This window comes from Pseudophryne corroboree, chromosome 8 (genome assembly GCF_028390025.1).
Source record: "Pseudophryne corroboree isolate aPseCor3 chromosome 8, aPseCor3.hap2, whole genome shotgun sequence".
Lineage (NCBI taxonomy): Eukaryota > Metazoa > Chordata > Amphibia > Anura > Myobatrachidae > Pseudophryne > Pseudophryne corroboree.
In genome coordinates, this window is record NC_086451.1 from 78,336,030 (window position 1) to 78,360,577 (window position 24,548).

Here is a 24,548-nt window from a genome sequence, read left to right on the forward strand (position 1 = left end):
GTAACCTGGCTCATTTGGGAGAATTGCCACTTTCTGCTGATTACTTATCCAGAGAGGTCCGACAACTGCTTATCGCCTGTAACGCTTATGCGTCATTATTTCGTCGTGTTATACGAATTACAATGCGGGGTGTCAGATGTTCTTCAGTGCAATGTTATAAGAAACCGAACAGAAACTGCAGGCGATGACAAGAGATGTCATACAGCATCCGGGTCCTGCAGCAACACACAATTCTGTCACTCTAAATAAAACATCAATACAGGCAAACAAATGTAACAAAAACAAACATATATATATATATATATATATATATATATATATATATATATATATATATATATATCACACAGGGGGGTGGGGGATATAGCGACCAATGGTGTCTTAGAGATACACAATGAGAATGAGTGGGTCTGAGAATAATAAAATACAATTTATTAACAAATAAAATTAACAAATAAAATTTGAGCAGCAATTCTCTTTAAAAATTAGGGATAAAAACAGCATACACAATACAAGATAATACCAGTTAAAATATATAAAAAGATTTATGCTTAACTTGGTATGAGGTTACTGCCAGGTTGTCCAACGCGTTTCGTCATTCAGACTTCATCTGAAGTCTGAATGACGAAACGCGTTGGTAAACCTGGCAGTGACCTCATACCAAGTTAAGCATAAATCTTTTTATATATTTTAACTGGTATTATCTTGTATTGTGTATGCTGTTTTTATCCCATTTTTTAAAGAGAATTGCTGCTCAAATTTTATTTGTTAATTTTATTTGTTAATAAATTGTATTTTATTATTCTCAGACCCACTCATTCTCATTGTGTATCTCTAAGACACCATTGGTCGCTATATCCCCCACCCCCCTGTGTGTTATTAATTTCCTGCTACAGGGAACCACCATCCCTGTTTTGGGGGTCAGCTGATGCCCTTTATTAGTCTTAGGGAGTGTCATTTATTTTATAGGTTAAATGTATACCTATTGTTTTTATATTTGTTGTTGTTGAACACAAGTGGCGCAATAATCTCTTTCTATTTTTAATATATATATATATATATATATATGTTATGCATATATAGATATATATATATATATATGTTACGCATATATATATATATATATATGTTATGCATATATATATATATATATATGTATATATATGCATACACACACAAAGATGAGGTAGCTATGACATTGATTAAATAGTATATCTTTAGGAGGTAAATAGTTAAGTGGAAATTTAGGGAAATAGATATTAGTAATATGAATTTAAGATTGATACATGATAAATATGTAGATATATACGTGATAGTTATATAGATGAGTTAACTATACGGATAGGTAAATATGAGATACAGTAGATAGATATTTGTGAGATTGCTAATTCCATAGCTAGATATGAGATAGAAGTGTAGAGAAATAAATATGAGGTAGATATATAAGAATGATACGAGTCAGATGAAAACATTTTATACATTTACATGAAGTATAGCCATAATAGATAATATGGTAGATATGAGACAGCTATACTATATATATATATATATATATATATATATATATATATATATATATATATTAGATAGAAATTAGATTTACAGAGAGACGATGGATGGATAGATAGATAGATAGCTAGATAGATAGACAGATAGATAGATATTAGATTTATAGAGAGTTGATATATATATATATATATATATATATATAGACAGATAATACCCGGGTCCCATATATGTAGTTATAACGGATTGTATTTTTGAAGAATATGGATATACTGCAGCCACTGACATATGGGATATAAGTGGCTTTTTCCTATGTGCTAACAACTACGGTCTGTAATCTCATTTATCAGCCACTTCCTGGCAATCCCAGTCCCTGTGATATCGTGGACGTTTGATGCCTTATTAGTTATTACACTTGTATATATATATACCTTTCAATAACTGTCCTCAGCATCATGAAACACACAGATGACGTGAAAGGGATTCACAGCAACAGTCTGACAAATAAACCGCTGAGTACAATATGAACTGTGTTTGGGAGCTTGTGGGGTACAAGTGCTTCTGGTCGTCATTAGTTCAGTCAACTAAAAAAAATGTATGTATGTGTGTGTGTGTGTGTGTGTGTGTGTGTGTGTGTGTGTGTGTGTGTGTGTGTGTATATATATATATATAATTTCATTGGGATCGGTTGATATGAATATCCAATGCCTCTGAGTTAATACCAGTATGAAAGACTCCTGCCAACCCCCAAAGCCTGGCAGATCCCGGTCCCCAGTTTGCTGAGTACTTTAAATATTCATGACAATTAATAGAGCCTCTGACTATATTGGGCTTTTGTTCAGAGGTGTATTTCTTCCTCGCTGGGTGAATGGGTTGAGTCCTTTTTCTCCCACACTCTATTCTTCCCTTTTTTAACTCTCTTTTGCAGGGTTGATGGGGCAGGAGTAAAATGCATCTCTGTAACTCACTGGTCACCCCCCCCCCCTCTGCAGAATACGTCTCTATTTCCAGCCCATAGAGCCAGCACTCCCCATTCAGCACCCTACACAGTGTCAGCCAGAAGAATTGTGAGGAAATCAATCTAGTATGGTCTTTTTGAGGCCAATTTGACATCCAAGGCTTCAGCTTTTCATTCAGTCTACAAGGGGATGGTCAGAGCTGGACAGGGCTGTAGCGAGACATGGTCCCCAATTCTGCAGGAGACAGAAGAAAGGATTGCATAGATGGAATGATATCTGGCTTGGGAGTGTGAATGACACTGTAAGAAAGGAGATTAGTGCTTTACAGCTGCTTTTTTTTCCAGGGTGGGGGCGATAAATCCCCCTTTTCTCCAGCTCTCTGTCTTTCAGGGTTTTTGTCCATGAATAGGATCTGAACAGCCTTAGACTGATTTATATGTATTACGGTTAAACATTTATTGCTGTCAATGAAAGAGTGAGAAAGGAACTCACACAAAGGCTGCTTTCTATATTAAATGGTGACTGGGTCAGGTAATAGACAATAATACAGTGCTGAGGGGAACTTTCCTTTCCTTCACTTTTTAACTAATTAAATGATAGTTTAGATTCAGAAATATGCCACTAATTTGTTCCTTACGGCATTTACATCCATCCATCTATCTATCTATCTATCTATCTATCTATCTATCTATCTATCTTTCTATCTATCTATCCACACACATCTATCTATCTATCTATCTACTCACACATCCTCTATCTATCTATCTATCTATCTATCTATCTACATATCTATCTATCTATCTACTCACACATCCTCTTCCTATCTATCTATCTATCTATCTATCTATCTATCTATCTATCTATCTATCTATCTATCTATCCACATATCTATCTATCTATCTATCTATCTACTCACACATCCTCTATCTATCTATCTATCTATCTATCTATCTATCTATCTATCTATCTATCTATCTATCTATCTAATTATCTATCCACTCACACATCCTCTATCTATCTATCTATCTATCTATCTATCTATCTATCTATCTATCTATCTATCTATAACAGTAGGTGAAAGAATGGAAACACCAATATAAAGTCAGTTAATAGGGTTGTACAGCGCCCCAAGTGTCTACCGGAAAAGGAATTTCCACAAGAAGCTCACTTATTTGTTACTTTTTTGATCCTACTGATGGCGGTGGAAATGCTGTCTCAGGTATCATCTCAGCATTTCAGCATTTGAGTCCTATTAGCAGAAAAGTGCTTTATCAACATTGGGGCAGATTTATTAAGCCTGGCGAAATGATATATTACATGGTGATAAAGCACCAGCCAATCCGCTCCTAACTTCCATGTTACAGGCTGGGTTTGAAAAATGACAGGAGCTGACTGGCTGGTGCATTATCACCTTCCACTTTATCACTTCACCAGGCTTAATAAATCTGCCCCTTTATTATTATTATTGGAATTCACCAGAAATGCTCAATTGGATTCAGATGCGGTGAATGGAAAGGCCATGACATATGGATACAATCAGTGTTATACAACCACTGGGTGACCACGTGTTCTATAGACGTGGACATTGTCACCATGGATAGAAGTGCGGTAGGATGGGATGAAGATGTTTCCTGTCACTAAGTAGCTGCTACCACTGACTTTGCATTCTAAGGGAATGACTGCACCCAAAACATGCCTGGTAAATGCGCTTCATTCCATTACGGAGGTTCCAAAAATGAAGCACTCAGGGGTGAAGAACTCATTAGGCTGGTGTCAGACATGCACTTGGTAGAAGATTATTTATCTGAACATAACTATTCCTCCTCTTTTTGGTAGCCCATTCCATTTCCTGCATCCTTTGCTCCATGGAACATGCAATGGTGCACTGGCAGGTGTGGCAAACATCCTATGCCATCCTGCTTTGTGTGGTTCTCATTGTACCACCAGATTTATTGACATTTATTAGCAATTGACCTGCCATTTCCTCTTGTTTGCCTTGTAATTCCCATGAATGCATATATTTCCTGACTGACATATGCACTGCTCTACGTACTATGCCTTGGAGAGAGATAAAGTGGACACAGATAAAGTACCAGCCAACCAACTCCTAACTGCTATTTTTCACACACCACAGCCTGTAACATGGCAGTTAGGAGCTGATTGGCTTCTACTTTATCTCCGTCCACTGTATTTCTCTCCAAGGCTTAGTACATAGGCCTTACATTTACCTTTGCTGTTGCTGTCTTTACCTTAGAGTTCCCTGCTGCCAGCTCCTTAGATGTCATTGCTTGTGAAACATTGGCAAGTGGAACTGACTTGATCATTGACGCTCCAGCCAAATTTGAACCAATAATTACCCCTCTGTAGAAGCCCTGTAACTACAGGCAATCAAGGCAATGCTGCATTTTTTGGTGTAGTATGTTATTCCGGCTGTCGGAATCCCGGCACCCCGCAAACCGACGTCAAGATCCTGACCGCCTGTATGCCGGCAGCGAGGTGAGCGCAAAAGAGCCCCTTGCGGGCACGGGGGCACGCTGCACATGCCACGCTGTTTATTCTCCCTCCAGGGGGGTCGTTGACCCCCCAAGAGGGAGAATAGTTCTTGGTATGCCGGCTGTCCGGATTCTGGCGCCAGTATACTAAGCACCAGGATCCCGACAGCCGGCATATCAAATGCCTCCCACATTTTTATATATGACTGACCATCAGGTGCAGATTGGCTGTTTGTCTTCCTCTTTACATTGGGGCTGTCTCAGGTTCTTTTTGGATTTTCTTTTATTACCTAGGGGTGCTGACCACAGCATTTCTGTGCCGCCTGGTGGCTGATCACTACCTTGGGTCCATCTACCTTACTGCATGATTTATACCTTGAGAGATAGAGCTGGGGGCTGATTTGTTCCTCCCTTTTTTCCCTCCCCTCACCCTTCTTTTAATCTTCATCCGCACCTTCCTTCCCTTGCGCATGGGCTACCTCTGCCATCGGACTGGCACTAGCAAAAAGATCACCTCAGAGAGATGGCGAGGCTGGTTGAAGGAAAACAGGCCCATTTACTAATTATGAATGCTTGTGGGGGGACTGGGATGGGAAGTCGGACGTCTAATCATTACACATGAATGGGTGCTATTGAGTTAATGTTGGGGGGAAAGCGTATTTACTTGTTTCTTCCCAACAGGTGAAACCTATGTATACCTTTTCTAATCGAGCTCTGACATACCAACCAGCAACTGTCCTTTGTGGATGGCAGCAACAGCAGATAGCCAACGCTCCATGAAGAGGTAGGAGACAGCAGTGCAGCCTTCTAGTGCTATTCCATGTTGTCTGGACTTTGTCCTGACTTTAGGGACAGCTGGGAGGTATGTGCTGCTACACACAGCTCAGCTCATGGAAGGGGATCTTTAGGCACCTAACAGTGGTGCATGCTGTCTTATTGAAGAGGAGGGGTAAAAGGAAAGCCACACCTTTTGCCCGCTGAACATACCCGACCCAGTAATTGTATACATGGCTTTTCCCGTCTATGTTAAGTCACTTGCAAAATATTTTCCTTTGTGTCTTTTTCAATTTCCGAAGACATCTATCTGTAACATATTGTACTTAAAACTGGACCAGTGGACCCAGCCAATGGTGCCATTAGACAAAAGTGCTAGAGTACATGGCAGTGACTTACACAGAGAGTTTATTTTATGCTAAGTAAAGAACAAAATGAATGGCAATGGAGCTACTGAGTGTGACATAAGAAGCATGACATTAAAATGATTTTTAATGGTGTCCCGTAACCCAACATGCTGAGTCTAAAGCCACCCCATGCCTCGACCACAACTCAGGAGCTGCTCGCCCCTCTAAGCCAGAATGGGGCCTTTTGTTAAATCCAGCAAATACAGTTTTAGTGAAGATGAATTCTCACTTCTTTCCTTTGAACTTTCCAGCCTGAAAGTCTCTTATATCCTACCCCATAGAAAGAAGATGGCTTTGCCCCCTCTCCCTCTTTCCCTGAAACATCTGCTTGAAGATTGAAGAAATCCAGGCTTCAGGGCAAAAATCTGTAAACACAGCAAGTCATTAAAAAGATATTAGTTGAAGTGGGAAGACCCATCAGACGGTATTGATCAGTAATATAGGGACACGACTGAAGCAAAGGATTGTAACACTCCCAAGAACTGGGAGCAGGACAGTTTACTGTTAATTAAAGGGAAAGTACAACCTTTCATTCTAATAATGATTGATCTGCCAGACTGGATTGTAATAATATATGTATATATATATATATATATATATATTTTTTTTTTTTTTTTACTGGTTTAATACATCTTTAAATATTTCGCTCATAATTATTCCAAACTTTTTTTTTGCCAAAGCAAAAAAAAAATTGGAACCCGAAACTTAGACTAATTACATTTAATTGACTAAATCTTGACTTTATTAAAGGTAAAACAAATGTGTGTGTGTTTAGTTTGTACTTTGTGTATTATTTTACCTCTAGATCACTTTCAATCAATTTCAATCAACAGAGGAAGTTGACACACAAAAAAAAAATATTTATCACACATTTACCTAGATGTGTCAACTAGAAGTCCAAGCATTGGTTCGTTAGCACAAAGAAGGGAAGGTGCTGTGGGGGGGAGGCTTTTTAATGGGAAAATAGGGCTCAGAGACCCCCTGGACAAAGAGATCTGCAAATGTTTTCAATAGATTTACTCAATGAGGAGTACATTTTCCGAAGTTTAAAAGAAGAAGAAGAAAAAACCTGAGTGAATGCTAAGTGTTTTTTTTCTTTCTGAAAGGCTGGGCTGAATTTAATGGGGATTTGCGAATTTATTTGTTGGGAATCAAATTTAATTAGCTTAGTACAACTCTTCAGAGACAAAGGAGGCTCAATCTGCACCCAATCTAAACCTCATTTCTAAACCAAGGCTTCGCAAAAGTCAAAAGAAAAAGGGAAGAGAAAAGGAAAAGCTTGAAAAGAGACCCTAGGGTCCACGGGAGGGGACTGCAGGTGACTGGCACGCGTAAAAACAAGGGGCACTATTTGGCACAAAGCTCAATTGAAAGAGAATGGAAACAAATGGGGTTTTCCTCAGGTCTTACCTCCTTAAAGCCTCTGAAAGACAAAAGAGTGAAGAGGCTTAAAAGAGGAGAATCTTCAAGCTATAAAGCAAACAGGAGTCATTAAGAAGGCGTTGGAACAGGAGGCAGACAGCAGGGTTGGTTATGGGAATGCGTGCAAATGGTACCTGAAGTAGTGTTTATGTGGCCACACTTAGGCCTACACTCGCAGGTTCTTACCAATGCTGAATGGGGGGGAGGTGGGGGGGGGGGGGGAGTACTGGGCTGGGTTCCATTTTCTTTGTGCTCCCAGGGAAGAGGAGGGAATGTTCAGAATCCTAAGGGGCCCAATATATAGGTGCTAAGTATCAGCCAGGCAGCTGTGGATCTTACCAAATAGATTCAACTAACAGATTTTCTCAGTCTTGCAGCTAACTGCACTCAATATTCCAACTTTCCCATTTCAAGGTAACTTCTATTCAATATATTGTGAAATCAGGACATAACAGCAGATCTCGATGGAATTATCTGTATACATGTGGCCCAGGGGCGTTTTAAGAATGTAGGGGTCTGTGTGTGAATGTTTAGGCCCTATCCTCCATCGCATGAAAGTATGGCCCATGTGCAGAAGAGATAAGGTGCATGCGTAGATGGTGGCACAGCGGTAGTCACTCTTAACGGTCTTGTGGTCATGCGCAATATTGTCAGTGACTTCATCAAAAACATGGAGAGGGTGGCCGCACATTAAAGGCGGTACAATGGAGCAGGGTGGGTGTCACAGAGCCTGCACCCATTATAGATATGCCACTTACGTGTAGTGATTTCTATCAGGGCGTGCCTGAGCAGGTTTGATCTAAATGAATCAGGTCCATTTGCAGAGCAACGTATTATATTATATCAGTTGCCCGGAGAGATGGTCCTCAGAACTCTAATGGCACTCATTTAAGGCTTCGCTACAGGCGACGGGTTAATTTAGTAACATTGAAGTGCACCTGTTGCTGGTGTCTAGTAGAGGCTGAGCCAATATTGCTAAGACCATGAAATTCTAGGAGCCAGTGATACCTCTGAGACACGAGGCATCCCATCAAACCAGCAGCAGCCTGTGACATACAGAAGACGAGCCATGATAGTCCTGATGTCCAACTTGGTGGTCTGGCCCAATGGTCTGGTCTTATTTTAGGTCCATCATTGTTTGCTACAATTTGTTTAGCTATCAACAGATCTAGTTAGAGTTGATTGTTCTCCTAAGCTTTATGGGGAGAATTTTTAAAGCTTAGAGAGAGAGATAAAATTCAAACCAATCAGCTTCTGTCATTTTATAGGCTGTGTTCGAAAAAATGTCAGGAGCTGATTGGTTGGTACTTTATCTCTGTCCAAGCTTTGATACATCTACCCCATTAGTCTCTATGGACCATACCATACCACCACACTTCATCTAATGTTTTATAAAAAGTTACCTTTCAACCAGCAGGGTGGATTCACCTAATGACTATTTGAGGCCCAGGGCACTGAATTCAGGAATCTCACCCTCGTCAGAGACTGAGATGGGAGCCTTACCAGAAACAAGGACCCTGAGGCCAATAGATTATCTCTAATGATCTCCCAGTACTACCTTTCTCCTGTTGACTTGTCCCCCAGGGGCCATGAATACATTTAATTAAATCTAATGATCTGTAAGCTTTTCCATCACCGTCATGACACAGAAGAAACTGCGAGATGACAATTAGGTGCTAACACATGTTACAGGGCAGACTTGGTGTATTGCATTGTGTCCCAACTTTTAGATGACTCTAGGTTCCAGGTAAGAATTGGAGAGCAAATGTATCCTGCAAATAGGTACAGCACTATGGAATATGGTGGTGCTATAGAAAAAAAAAGCGGATAATAATGATGGAGAGGTATACTTACTAAAGGGTGGGTTTCGCCAAAGTGGCTTTGACCGATGGGTTTAAAATGGCAACAGCGGCTTATATTAAAATTGATAAAATAATATATTTATTCCATTGCTAAACAAAGCCTGATGATTCTTGTTGCCGTTTTAAAAGTATTGATGATCTTTGGCTTTAACAAATCGCCTTTTAGTAAGAATAGCCAGGAGAGAAAAGGGCGTAGATTATGCAAACTAAGGACCCTATTCAGTAAGGATTGCAAATTTTGATTTTAAACAAAATTTGCAATCCTTTTGCTCGCATGCTGAGGGATGCCTATTGCAGGTCAAGGCAGTCCAGCATGCCACCCGCCGCCCCGCCTCTGCGACGATGCTCAAATTGGGGTCACACTGCAATTTTAGCGTGTTCGCAAAAATTGTGGATTCCTCCTGCCGGCGCAGCCTGGCTGAGATGCCAGGAGGACTGCCGTCATCTTTTTGACCGGAGCGGCTGTGTGTGATGTCATGCAGCTGCCCCGATCACGCCCATGCCATGCCCCCCATTTGCACAGCCACGCCCCCATTTCCCTGACGCCACCCCTCCTAGGAAATGGAGTGTTGCGGCCCCCGCCCGCCCCGCTAACGCCTCTGCGACTTGCGATCCAACCTGAATTAGGCCCTAAGGTCAGATAATTTAACCTTGGGGTTTGTTGACACTATGGGAAAATGAATGAAACTTTCTGAAGAGTGGAGAAGTGGATCATGAAGCTAGCATTAATCAAGTGCATTTTATAAATGATAGGTAAAACCGATTGATTGCTCGAGGCTTCTCCACTCTTTAGAAAGTACATCTCTCCAGTCTAGTTCTAAGACAATGGGTTAGATGCGTCACCGCTTGGAGAGTGATAAAACGGAGAGAGAAAAAGTACCAGCCAATCAAATCTAAATGTCATTTTTCAAGCACAGCCTATGACATGACAGTTAGGAGCTGATTGGCTGATACTTTCTCTCTCTCCATTTTATCACTCTCCAAGCGATGACACATCTAGCCCAATTTTTTTCTTTTATTTGTCAAGAAATAGACATACAAGACAAGTAGTAGTCACAATGGGGGTAATTCATACTTGCCTACTCTCCCGGAAGCAGCGGGAGGCTCCCGTTTTTTGGGGTAGCCTCCCGCACCCCCAGAAGAGTAGGCAAGTCTTCCGCATCCTGCTCGCATCCTAGTGATGTGGGCAGGATGGAGAGATACTCTCCTGAGTTCACGGGTCCGCGGAGTGGGGAAGGGGTTAAGATGTTTCTGTGCAGGGTAAATACTGGTTGATTTATTTTTACACTACAATTTAGATTTCAGTTTGAACACACCCCATCCAAATCTAACTCTCTCTGCACATGTTACACTGTATATGCCCCCCTGCAGTGCACATGGTTTTACCCAACTGCTAACAAATTTGCTGCTGTGATCAACTCTGAATTAGGCCCTATGGGGGTCATTCTGAGTTGATCGTAGCTGTGCTAAATTTAGCACAGCTACGATCATCTTCCCTGACATGCGGGGGGACGCCCAGCACAGGGCTAGTCCACCCCGCATGTCAGTCCGCCCCCCGCACAAATACAAAAGCGTCGCATAGCGGCGATGCTTTTGTATTTGTGGAGTAACTCCCGGCCAGTTTAGCTCCTGCGGCTGGCCGGGAGTTGATCGTCGCTGCCACTGGCCGCAGCGGCAGCGTGAGACGTTACGCTGTCGCCGCGGCCCGCACCCCCCAACGATCCGGACACGCCTGAATTGGCCGGACTGCGCCCCTTAAACAGTGGCTTAACGCCGCCGTCCAGCCCCCTCCCGCCCTGCGTCCGCCTCTGCCTGTCAATCAGGCAGAGGCGATTGCTACTGAACGACGGCCTTTGCCCGTCCGGCATGTGCCAGCACACTGCGGCACCGGCACATGCGTAATTCCGACCCGATCATTGCGCTGAGATAAACTGCAGCGAGCGATCGGGTCGGAATGACCCCCTATATGCGTAACACAAAAGTGTACAAACAGCAGAAAGACAATGATAAACCCATGTAACAAGGACACACAGCCAGTGGCTCAGGGATACATGGCAGGCATAGGACCCACTGAACAGACAGTATAAACGTACAAAAAAAAAAACCATAACTGAGGGTGTAAGACATAACATAAAAAAGGGGGGAAGATGGCGTGTGGTGTGTGGTGTTTGGGGGGGGGGGGGGGCGACGAATAACTAGAAATGAAGAAAAATCGGAAAGAGCAATAATGAGTACAGGGCCAAAACTAGAAAGTATCACTGCAGCATCCTGTGTCTCTCCACCCTATATCTCGGCAGCAGCAGCCAGTGTTACCCCTCCCTCAACAACCACTTACCTGGATCTTCTCCTTGCTCCTCCTTAAGGTAGTGGCTTTGGCAAACTCCTCACACACTGTTCTTCAGCACGTATGTTGTCAGACAGAGTAAAAAAAAATGCTATTATGGCCGGTGATCCCGGTCCCTCTATGCCTGTGCCTTGCCGGTTAATCCACCGGTGCAGGCACAGAGCCTGGTCACAACCACCAGACCGGAGATCAGCTAAAGATGGGGCGTGGGAGATTCGGACAGGGTGAGTAAAAAGTAAATGTTTAGTTTACTTTCTTCAGTAATTAATTTAAATGCATGATAAATCTGGGTCCTGGGAATCATCGTACCAAGAAATATTTGTCCCTAGAAATGCAGTGTAATTACTCAAACATCCGGACTGACCTGCTACTCTATGGGCCTAATTCAGACCTGATCGCAGATGTGCGATACTTTTGTACTTGAAGAGTAACTTCCTGGCAGCGCAGCTCCTGCCCGCTGGCAGGGAGCTACCCGTTGCTGTGCTGGTTGCAGTGGCTGTGTGTGCCGTCACGCAGACACCGTGACCCGTCCCCCGCACAGTCCGTGCATAAATTCGTTGCCCAGACCGCGCCCTCTAAACAGCGGCCAAACGCCGCTGGCCGCCCCTTCCACCCAGCAACCACCTCTGCCTGTCAATCAGGCAGAGGCGATCGCAGGGCTGAGATAGCCGTCGGCTGTCTAGCATGCGCCGGCGCACTGAGGCCCGGCGCATGCACAGTTCAGACCTGATCGGCTGCTGTGCGAAAACGCACAGCACCGATCGGGATCTGAATTAGGCCCTATATTGTGAACAACACTGATTAGACCGGATTCAGGGAGTTACATACACCTCCAGTATTTATTGACCTGCACATGTGCAGGAGCCGTACTGCGTATTTGTAGAACCCAAGGCCGCAGCATTGATTGCCAAGCTGATGGCATCTTGGAAGTGGGGACTTAGGAGTGTTGCAGAAAATGGGGACGTGTCAGCCATGTTTTCTGGGCGTGGCTAAGCCAGTAGCTGAGTCCTTGGATGCAGCGTCACTGGCCTCGGCAGCATGATTTTGCTGGACATCCTGAGTAACCAGTGGGCTACTGAGATCGTTCATATCTTTCAGTTTTATCGCCCAGTGTGTAGGGCGCATAAGTGGGAGCCGAGCGTTGGCTTAGGGAGATAGCTAGACTTTCTTCAGAGAGTAAGGGTGATCACTATTAGTTCAGGGAGTCTGGCATTCAGAGAGAGTCGGCAAGTGTGGCCCTTTGTAGTACTTGGCTAGCATCATTCCATTTCCACAGCTGTGTTTTTCTTTGTGTGCAGGTTCTGTGTCACAGATGTGATGCCTTGGGAACCTCAGTCTGTAACAAAAAGAGTAACGGGGAACAGTTTGAAAAGCAGTCACTTGCACAAGGCCATGAACAAATCAACAGGGCCCTGGTACTGTGGGTGTGGCCAAATACAGGAGGCATGGACATTCTCCCTAAAATATACTGTGCTGCGCCACTTCACGCTGAAAAGAGGGGCCCCCAATAGGTGGCCTGGATCCCCACTGGGCTCCTCCAATAGGCCCAGGTAATTACTAGTAACCCCCCCCCCCCCTCCCCAATAGCACAACTGCACCTGCATTTTAAAGTGATTGAATAATAGAGTAAAAAATGAATTGGCAGCCTACATTGTGGCACCAACAGAAAGATCTAAAGGTAAGTGTCCTGGGGACTCAACAAACACTTTTCCCCTTAACAAAGACAAAAGTGAGGCCCACCTATGACCATGATACACATATTTACTCTGCATTGATTGTAATAAATTATTTAATATTGTATTTTATTTCAAACAACATATTTTTGCATTTTTTAAGTAAATATAGTAAATGCCAGCGGCTAGGATATAGATGGTTTGGAAATACTTATTAAAAGGTCTCTTGCAGGCCCACATTTTTGGCAAGGTCACTTAGACTTCTGCCTGCTGGGTCATACCATCTCGTAGGTTCCAACTTGAATTTGTAATTTAGGAGCAGATGTGCTGAGCTTTGGAGAGAGATAAAGTTGAGATAAAGTACCAAGCAACCAGCTCCTGTCTCTCTCCACTCTACACCTCATCCTTAATATTTTTTTTCATTATTTTCTTGCTTACATAATATGTGTCTGCATTTAGTGGGGAACAATGTATGTAAGGCCATAGGGCTCTCCTCATCTGAGGACAGCAAAATGTTTTGTAGAGCAGTCTCACTGCATTACGTTGTCTGAGTTACAGCCGACACACACTCCTCTGGCCCACTCAATGTAATAAGGCTTGTATTAACAGGCTTAATATCCCACTGTGAAAAGGCAAAAACAAGGATCCCAGACTATCATGATGTGTCCAGCAGGGCCTTTGACAAGTGACTGACACGATGGACAATGGAAAAGGGACAAGATAATCTTTGCGGCAAGAGACACCTGCAGCAGATTAATCTTCCACTGTGGCGTACACAGACCACAACACGCCCAGTTCTCAACCCGTTCCGCCACGCACGGGAGATCCCTCCCCAGACAGAACTTTCTGCAGTAAAAAAACATTATCAGATTTTCAAGTTGTCAGTAAGCAATACAGAAGTGTGACAATCTTGACAATACGTTTTTGTTGTCAGTAGTCAATATATTTACAAGTGATGGTAACTATCTTCCCTGTCCTTTGGACGCTGGCTTTCCAATTTCAGCAATCAATGTTCATTTTTCTCCAACGGCAGAAATTGGTGAACGTTCCTGAATCATCGATAGATATAATAATCAGAGCTAGTAAAGGTGCATATACACGCCTGCCGATAAAATGAACAATGTCGCTTATTTTCACCCTTCCTGAGCGACGTCATTCACTTTCTCGGCAAGTGTGTATGCCGGCGACGACGACCGATGCGCAGACCAGCGGGTCGTTAATGACCCTCGCTGTTGGCTGTGCATGCATGCTCAATTCTGGACTATTGTCCAAAAGATGCCTGGACGGCCCGGCCGCGGCATGACGTCACTGAATGATATGGTCGTCATATCGCTCAGTGTGCATGCCTGGCCAACGACCGCCTGGCCCCTGAAGGGGAAACACTAGACAACGTCACTCATAGAGCACGTCGTCTAGTGCGTATGCACCTTAAGAGTACTAAAAGGCCTATTAAGGGCAGAAGAATTTAGGTGTTACAAAACCTTTATGTAGTACCTTACAAATACGCCAGCAATCACTTAGATTTCCAAACTTTTTTTGGGGGGGGGGGGGGGGGGAATTAGTTTCTGAATATGAAGTTATATTTTATACCATTGACACATTTTGTGCGCATTGATAATTTCAAGGTATTCCTGTGAGGGGTTTCATCCCGCTGGAGATCCGCTCCCAAAAACTTAGCACCCTGTGTAGTGCAGTCAGTCAGAGTTTCTCCCACCGGGAGACCCTCCACTGACACCTTTAATGTGATCCCAAGAAATTAGGGTTTTTGTTAATAACTAGTGAGATTAAAAAACAAACAAACAAAAAAACTCAGCAAGCATTCTGTATCTGTATTGGGCAGCATACAATAGCATCTGGAGACATGACGTTCTAATGGGAAGCGACAGATTATTTCTGTGTTCCCTGATTTGGATCGCCTGTTTATATTGTTAAATCTCCTATGCTGAGTGTATCATCCTATGGTAAACCATATCAGGTAATGGTGGGAGTACCAGTCAGTCTTCTACAATGGAGGTATCCTAATGAATTATTTATTTTTATTGTAAAGATGTAGTATGTGTTACTGTATGTATTAGAGAACCACATAAGAACAGCAAGTAGGTGCTGACCCCCCAACCTGCTATGGCTTCATCCTTTGATAAAGCTTCTATAGACTAAAATAGTGGTAGCCCGTCTGATTGGTTGCCATGGGCAACTTCTCCACTGGCTCACTTCTCCACTGTTTTCACTGCTTAGTACCTCTCCCCCTAAGTTCTTCTTCCATAACATTTGCAAGGCCCCATGGAGTAAATGTCTAAAAGTGGGAATTGGGTGGTACTGGTGTCCCAAGGATCAGCCTGGGTTGGATAATGCAAAGAAGCTCAAGTATACAGAAGTAACAGTGTTACCTGTGCAGCCATTTTGTAAGTAAAAGTGTTACCTGTGCAGCCATTTTGTAGCCTTTTTTTATCAATTTACTAGGAACTGGTGACATAACTGAGACGAGAAGCCCATCTTGTGTTGAGGATATCTCTAGACAAAGAGCCAAAATGATGTCACAAATTCACAGTAAATGGATAGACTGCATGCTCACGAATACTAGTTCAACCCACAAAATGGCCGCCTTCACTCTTTTTATGACCAACACTTTACAAGCAAGAAGCGCAATCTATTATTCTGCATTAAGAAGGACATAAGGCCGCAAGGGTGATTTAAAAAAGAAAAAAAAACCCTCTTTGCTGCTAAAAGGGTAAGCAACACTTTGCAGAAACAATAGTGTGAGCTCTTTTTTTTTCGATTGGCCCCTACTCCCCTCTTAGACTATAAAAATTGTCTACTGATAGCAGGTAATGGAGCCGCCACTAAGGCGCCCAAGTGCCATCCTAATAGCTATATGCATATGGAAGTCAGGCATAGTGGGTCGTAGAAATATCTCGCCCCCGCCCCACCCCTGATAAAAGCTTAAGAGTCCTAATGAGGGATTTCTATAATTCATAGTATGGGAATACCACAGGGGAACGTTGCTAAGCTGTACTTACAGATATATTTAAAAGATTGCATCCGCCCGCAAATTCTTAAGCATTTATGGTCTTGGCACGGTTTGCAATGCTCAGTCCTCAATTATAGGACACCTCAGAGTTCATTATTGCTCAATTACTCTCTCTGAACCATGCCAAATGTGATTTTGGCACAGACCTCGAAAGATAAATTAGAAGCAAATGTTTGCTGTAATTCTCCACTTTCAATTCCCATCCCAATACTCAGCATTAAAGGCTGTCTCAGCAAGTCACGGGCTGTCAGTGGAAGTGCCCACTACACTCCCCATCTATCTGCTGCTCCACCTGTGCATCCAGGGCCTGTCTCTGGCTGGAAGGCCTATGTCTTTGTATCATGTCTTTGTTTCCAGCATCTTCTAAGGAACAGCCTTGTACATGGATTTTGGTTTTTGATCTTACACCGCTTTAAACTGCGTGAATCTATTTGAGTATCAGTGGGATGCTTTGTTAAAAAGTTCTAGCATTTCCCATCTTAATTTGTCCTCTGGGCATTGCAGATCATTTGTTGTCTCTGATATATATTTAGGAGAGATTTCAGTTCTTATCACTTGCCATGGGATCTGCACATCCACACAACTTTACTTTGTCGATCTGGGGAAGTTTGTCTTCTATGTTTAGTAAATTAATTTCTTTATTTTTCTATTTTATGTTTATGCACTTCACTAAAACCTTTCTATCATCATGATGGAAGAATATCCTCGCTGCCCTTGGATATGATACAGAGCTGCTCTACAATATATGATGCACAGTACGCAGCTAAATTGTGTTGTATCCAAGGGCAAGGAAAATGTACAACGCTAACTGAAAGATAAACACGGCTTGATCCAGAGAGCCGACTGCTGCTCACCATATCTCTAATTGACTGTGACCATGACGCTTTGCTATGATGTCATAGGCAAGAGCCACACTCCTAATTTGGTGTGCTGAGGAAGCCATCTTCACCTGCCAAGATAAGCTACAGTGTGGGTGGGTGCTTCTTACTAGTGATGGTTACCACCTAGGGAGCACCCAAGGTTTGAACCAACCCTGCCTTTGTGGAAAACAGAGATAGAACCAGAAAGACACAACAACATTTATATAATAATCGAGAATTGCATGGGCTGAGATGGACCCCCTCACCACCAACAGTTCTCACTACAACGGAGAGAATAAACAGACCGGCAGAGGAGAATCCTGTGTTGGTACTGGAGGTAAGTATTACATGGGTCCATTTTATTAGTATTTAATAAAAGATAAGAGTGAGCTTATACAAACCAGTGTAAGTCAACGGAGGAGATATATCAAGGCTTGGGTAGAGATATGATGGAGAGATAAAGTACTAATCAATAAGCTTCTGTCATTTTTCAAGCACATGGGTGTGTGTGGGGGGGGGGGGGGGGGGGTTGGACTGCACACCCTAATTTTTAACATAATAGGAGGTGCTACCATACTGAGACACAAAAAAAAAGATAAAATGCAGGTGCACACTCTCAATACTAAACTCTACTTATCTGAATAATTATAATAAACTCTACAATAAAATATACTTTTGAGGTGCTTAGCATAAATTTGGCTAAAATATGGGCCAACCAATTGCAACTAGGTGACCTAATCTGGCACAGTCTGTAAAATTACAGTTAAGAGCTGATTGGTTGGTTCGTTATCTCTCTTCAAATTTGAGACATCTCACCCAATGACTTAAAGTAACTTGTTTTGTTACTGCCATTTTAATACTTTTAGGGTATGCTACAGCTTCTTTTATTTACTCCTGCTGTTGTAAAGCAAAGTATTTCCTACTGTTTCAAACACAGATTTGCTCTCAACGTAGACAGAAGTAAAATAACATGTGCATGAGAAGAACCAGGGCAATATGTCGGCTGGAGTAGCAGGGGCAGTGCCACAGAGCCCCCCAAAGCACTTTAAAATTCTTGAGCAATTTTTTGGAAGTAGGAAAATTGTCACTTGTTATTCGTGTTTGAATTTTGATTGATTTTGCTAATTGTTCCAATTGTAATAACTGCAGCCATTTCCTGGGTTCGGATACTCCTGGTGTCATGGGTTTGGACACTGCTGCCCAGGGGAACGGGTGAGGATATTACCACTTCATTTATTGCTGTATATATTTAAAAATGATTCAGTAATCATCAGTACGTCATCTCAACGATGCACTAATATTATAATACCTGCACGTGCCTCTTCCAACAGTGATATCTGTGTAAGTGTGTGCTAAACAAGTGTGATGGCAGCTTGTCAGTGGGGTTTCTGTAATAGGTGCTGGGTGAGAGGTGCACACGGACCCGTTGGTCCAGGCGGGTCCACACCATGCACCCTGCACCCATGTAGGAAAATCAATGAAAAATGTCAACCATGCCATTTCCCCAGAGGCCTGCACATGCGTAGTAGACATTGGCACATTGTTATTGGCCCGCTCCGCTCTTAATAAGCCCCTGCTGCTACTGATTATTCTCTTACAGTTAATACATAGGCCCTCATTCCGAGTTGATCGCTCGCTGACGATTTTCGCAGCGCAGTGATCAGGTGAAAAAAACGGCAATTCTGCGCATGCGCATGGTACGCAGCGCGCATGCGCTAAGTACTTTCACACAAAACTTTGTAGTTTTACACAAGCTCGAGCGACGCTTTTCAGTCGCTCGAGTGTTCGTTGTTTGATTGACAGGACGTGGGTGTTTCTGGGCGGCAACTGCGTTTTCAGGGAGTGTGCTAAAAAACTCAGGCGTGCAAGCTAAAAAAGCAGGAGTGGCTGGAGAAACAGGGGAGTGGCTGGCCGAACGCAGGGCGTGTTTATGACGTCAAACCAGGAACTAAACAGACTGCAGTCATCGCAATCTAGGAGTAAGTCTTGAGCCACTCTGAAAGTGCATGATATTTTTTAGTTGCAGAACTGCTAACCTTTCGATCGCACTTCTGCGAAGGTAAGATACACTCCCTGAGGGCGGCGACCTAGCGTTTGCATTGCTGCTAAAAGCAGCTAGCGAGCGATCAACTCGGAATGAGGGCCCATGTTGCAATGCCTGGAGTGCAAATGCATTTATTTCTGTTTGCATGCAGGGTAAATACTAGCTGCCTCTGCATGTAGCCCACATATGTTAGACAGCTTTATTTTTACACTACAATTAATGGGGAAATTCAATTGAGGGCAGGTGATTTTCCTATTCAATTAGAGGACAGAAAATTAAACGCAGTGGTTGCTACAGAAATCACCACATCTTTTCTGACGCACCCTCAGAGCAAGTGGGATTTTTCCAAAAATCATTATTTTCGGGAAAAATCACCAGTACTTGCTCTGGCACCCTTCCTGAGGACTAATTAAGCAATTGGAAGTTTCTAATTAGGTTAATTTGACTGTAATTACTCTTAGGAAGTGGTGTCTTTTCCCACAGCGTCGGGAACCGGACTCCTGCTGTAGCGATAAGTGTAGTGTGTGTGTGTGTGTGTGTGTGTGTGTGTGTGTGTGTGTGTGTGTGTGTGTGTGTGTGAGCGTGTGACACCACCCCTGGGTGTGTATGATTCTCCTGTAGGCAGAAGCAGGGAGCAGTGCTGTAACTAGGTGTGTGCAGAAGGGGCATTGCCCACAGTGCACACTTACTAAGATCGCATATTCCCCCTGCGCTCCCACTGCCCGTCCCTGTCTACTGCGCTCCCGTGGCCCGCCCCCTCTCTTGGCCCCTGTGTACTGTGCTCATACGGCCCCTCCTCCATCGGCCCCCGTGTACAGCATTCCAGCGGCCCGCCACCTCTCTTCGCCCACATGTGCTCAGCTGTGCTCCTGCGGCCTGCCCCCTTTCTTGATCCCCCTGTGCTGCGCTCCCGCGGCCCGCCCCCTCTCTTGGCCTGCAGTGCAGTGTACAGAGGGAGCACTGTGTCAGGAGCCAGCAGCAGCAAAGCCACAGGAAGGAGAAATCATGTAAGTGGCTGCCCACACACTACACTACATTACACTACACTAAAGTACACTACAGTACATTACACTACAGTACACTACACTAAAGTAGTGTACACTACACTACAATACACTACATTACAGCCTAAGGATAGGGGGACTGTAAGGATGATCTGTCTGCCGTAATGAGTAAAAGGGGTCTCCAACTGCCATAATGTGTAAAAAGGGGGACTGTCTGCCATAATGTGTAAAAAGAGGATGCTGTCTGCCGTAATGTGTAAAAAGGGGACTCTGTCTGCCGTAATGTGTAAAAAGGGGACGCTGTCTGCCGTAATGTGTAAAAAGGGGGACTGGCTGCCGTAATGTGTAAAAAGGGGGACTGGCTGCCGTAATGTGTAAAAAGGGGGACTGGCTGCCGTAATGTGTAAAAAGGGGACGCTGCCTGCCGTAATGTGTAAAAAGGGGACGCTGTCTGCCGTAATGTGTAAAAAGGGGGACTGGCTGCCGTAATGCGTAAAAAGGGGAAGCTGTCTGCCGTAATGTGTAAAAAAGGGGGCGCTGTCTGCCGTAATGTGTAAAAAAGAGGACGCTGTCTGCCGTAATGTGTAAAAGGGGCTCTACCTGGTGTAGTGGCGCTACTGTGCGGCGTAATTTGAATCATGGAGACTACTATGCACCGTAATATGAATTGGTATTATTTTGCGGCCACACCGCTTCTCCATGAAGCCACGCTACTATATTTTTCACGTGCACCTACGGCGCACACTGCCCTTATTTTACATAAAAGTCGGGCGCCGATGCCGTTTCTTGCACACAGCGCCAAAATGTCTAGTTATGGCACTGGCTGGGAGAACGATATCTCCCAGCAGCCCCTTTCCCGGTGTAAAGATGGAGGGGAGACTACCGGGCAAGTAAGTATAAGTAAACCCTGCAACCATTTTTTATAAATTGGATACCCCAGGTATCGGGAGTGCTCATACCCTCGGTAATCCAAAGTTGGGTCCAAGGTCCTCGAGGTTTTTTTGCTCACTAAACCTGCTGCTCAACTGAATTCCCCCTAAGTGTTATATAGAACTGTGACCCCTTCTCCCCTGCAGTGCAACATGGTTTGTCAAGGTGCAGATTTACTATACTACTAGCTCTGAATCAGGTCTATAATATGAGTGTAGTATGTTATTCCAGCGGCCCTGATCACGGCGCCCAGCATAATGGCGCCGGGATCCCGACCACCGGCATGCCGGCAGCTGGGCGAGCGCAAATGAGCCCCTTGCAGGCGCTATTTATTCTCCTTCCAGGGGGGTCGTGGACCCCCAAGAGGGAGAATAGTTGTTGGTAAGCCCGGTGTCGGGATTCCGGCGCCGGTATACTGAGCGCTGGGATCCCAACAACCGGCATACTGAATACCACCCCTAGAATATTATCCTCAAAATGTTGTTAAGGTTATTGATTAGGGCGATGTCGGACACAGTGGAACTTTTTTTTGCCACATGCGCATGCACCACAGCCACACTCTGCATGCACAGCGATTGATTAGCAGTAGTACACACGGAGGATTTATTTCAAAGTGACAGGGAGTGTGCCGAAAAACGCAGGCATGCCAGGAAAAACGCAGGCGTGGCTGGGTGAACGCTGGGCGGGTGTGTGACATCAAATCCGGAACTGAACAGTCTGAAGTAATCGCAAGCGCTGAGTAGGTTTTCATACCTCCCAACTTTACTGTTCTGTGGAGCGGGACACTTGCGCGGCTTCGCCGCGCGCTCGCTCCCGGAAAAGGGGTGTGACCTATTAAAAGGGGCGTGGCTTCGCGGAGGACCCGCGATCGCGAGCCACGCCCCCATTTTCGTCACTGAGGGGGCATGCCCAGCGCTCTGTGAGCCGCTGGCATGCTCCCTCTCCCTCTGACTCCACTGAATAGACGCTGTGCGCATGCGCAAAGCGTCTATTCACCGCTGCTCTGCTAAGCAGAGCAGCGATTGACAGAGCCTCCCAACTGACCCCTCCACCGCGGGACACTGCAGCCCGCGGGTGGGACAGCGGGACAGTCCCCAAAAAACGGGACTGTCCCGCGAAAATCGGGACAGTTGGGAGGTATGGGTTTTGAGCTACTCTGAAACTACAAACAAATTTTTTGCAGGCGCTCTGCAATACATTCGTTCGCCCTTCTGCTATGCTAAAATACACTCCCAGTGGGCGGCGGCATAGCGTTTGCACGGCTGCTAAAACTAGCTAGCGAGCGATCAACTCGGATTGACCCCCTATATACATAACCGGTAATAATAAATCATGTAGAAGATTAAAAAAAAGTTCCATTATAGTTAATTTCATGGTTATCTCAATCCACGCCTATAAAGTCCACCTACTGTACTCACCTGAAGTAAATGGAGACAGTATAATTATATAGGGGCAGAAAATATTTTGGCATTTTCTTATAATCGCAAAATGGTGCAATACTATTATATGCATCCTTATGTTACTAAACATCTACCACCTATTTATATTCAATTTACTATTGCCTTACAGACAGTCATGTTTCTACTTACATACCAATCGTCTCATTCAGTAGCGGATCTTGCCACGGGCAAGCAGGACTTTTGCCCGGGGCGCCGGCGCCATCCGGAGGGCGCCGCACCATGGCAAGATCCGCTGCTGCTGTGGTGCCCCCCGCTGCCGCGGCCCGCTGTGAAGGGAAACTAGACGCTACGCGTCTAGTTTCCCTTCATGGGCTGCCCGCTGTGAAGGGAAACTAGACGCTACGCGTCTAGTTTTCCTTCCTGGAGAGGACCTTAACTGTAATGATGTGCGGTGCGCGTTGACGTCATCGCGCACCGCACAGCAAAGGTCCTCTCCACGAAGGGAACTAGACGCTTAGCGTCTAGTTTTCCTTCGTGGACAGGACCTTTGCTGTGCGGTGCGCGATGACATCATTGCGCACCGCACATCCTACTACAGTACAGGGGGCGTAACTGACCACGCCCCCTGTATGAAGCCACGCCTCCTAATGCCGCCCGGGGCGCCAGAAGCCCCGGAACCAGCCCTGGTCTCATTCTTGTGGTGTTAATGTGGAATGTTTCTAATTTATAAAGCACCCTGGTTTGGGTTGGTTTACCGCCTTTGATAACCGCAAGAAAGGCGTTCAAGGTGAACAGCGATCCAGCCGGCCAAGCGATTCCACCACAGGCAGTGCACCAAACCCAGACCTGTTTCCATGACATGACGTTATCACCGTACACCCGGACAGGAATTTCAGCTGCTGATGTGTCTTTAGAGGCAGAAATCAGGTCATACTACGCACCCCAATGTGTGACCATGTTGACTTTCCGTCAGCCCGCCATCTTACACGTGATGTTGGGACATTATGGCTGATATGAGGTTCAGTCTAATGCAGAGCCGGATTAAGGGGGGTGCCATGGGGTTAAGTACCCCAGGCCCCCCTTCCTAAAAGGCCCCCCCCCCGCCACAGATCGGAGCTCTTACCGATCTGCGGTGCTTCCGTCTCTCCTTTGGTTGCCGTGGCAACCTAACAGCAGCGGCGCCGGCGCCACGGCCATCTGACAGTACGGGACAGCTGAGCGACGGCTCAGCTGTCCAATACCGTGCAAAGTAGCAGCCTGCGGCTCAGTTATTATTGGCTGAGCGCGCAGGCTGCAGGATACTGGCAGTGTGTGGATCAGCCGCGAGTGGTTTGGAGGAGACAGAGAAGAGTGATCTCTCACTCTCCTGTCTCCTGTGACAAAGCAACCTGCCAGCAAAAAGTAAGGCTGGCACTGGATGTATTATGATAGATCTGGTAGAGTTTATTTATATATGTGTACATATGTTTGTGTATATTTATTTGTCTATATCTGTGTGTGTGTGTGTGTGTGTGTGTGTGTGTGTGTGCGTGCGTGCGTGCGTGCGTGCGTGTGTGTGTGTGTGTGTGGGTGCATGTATGTGAAATATATATATATATATATATATATACACATACACACACATATATATATATATATATATATACACACACACACACATATATATATATATATATATATATATATGTGTGTGTGTGTGTGTATGTATATATATATATATATATGCGCACACATGCATATACGTATATACACATTCATATACATTTCTATATTGATAAAGATATATATATATATATATATAAAAACTCATCTGGCTCTGTATTAGGGGCCCCTCTATCTGAAG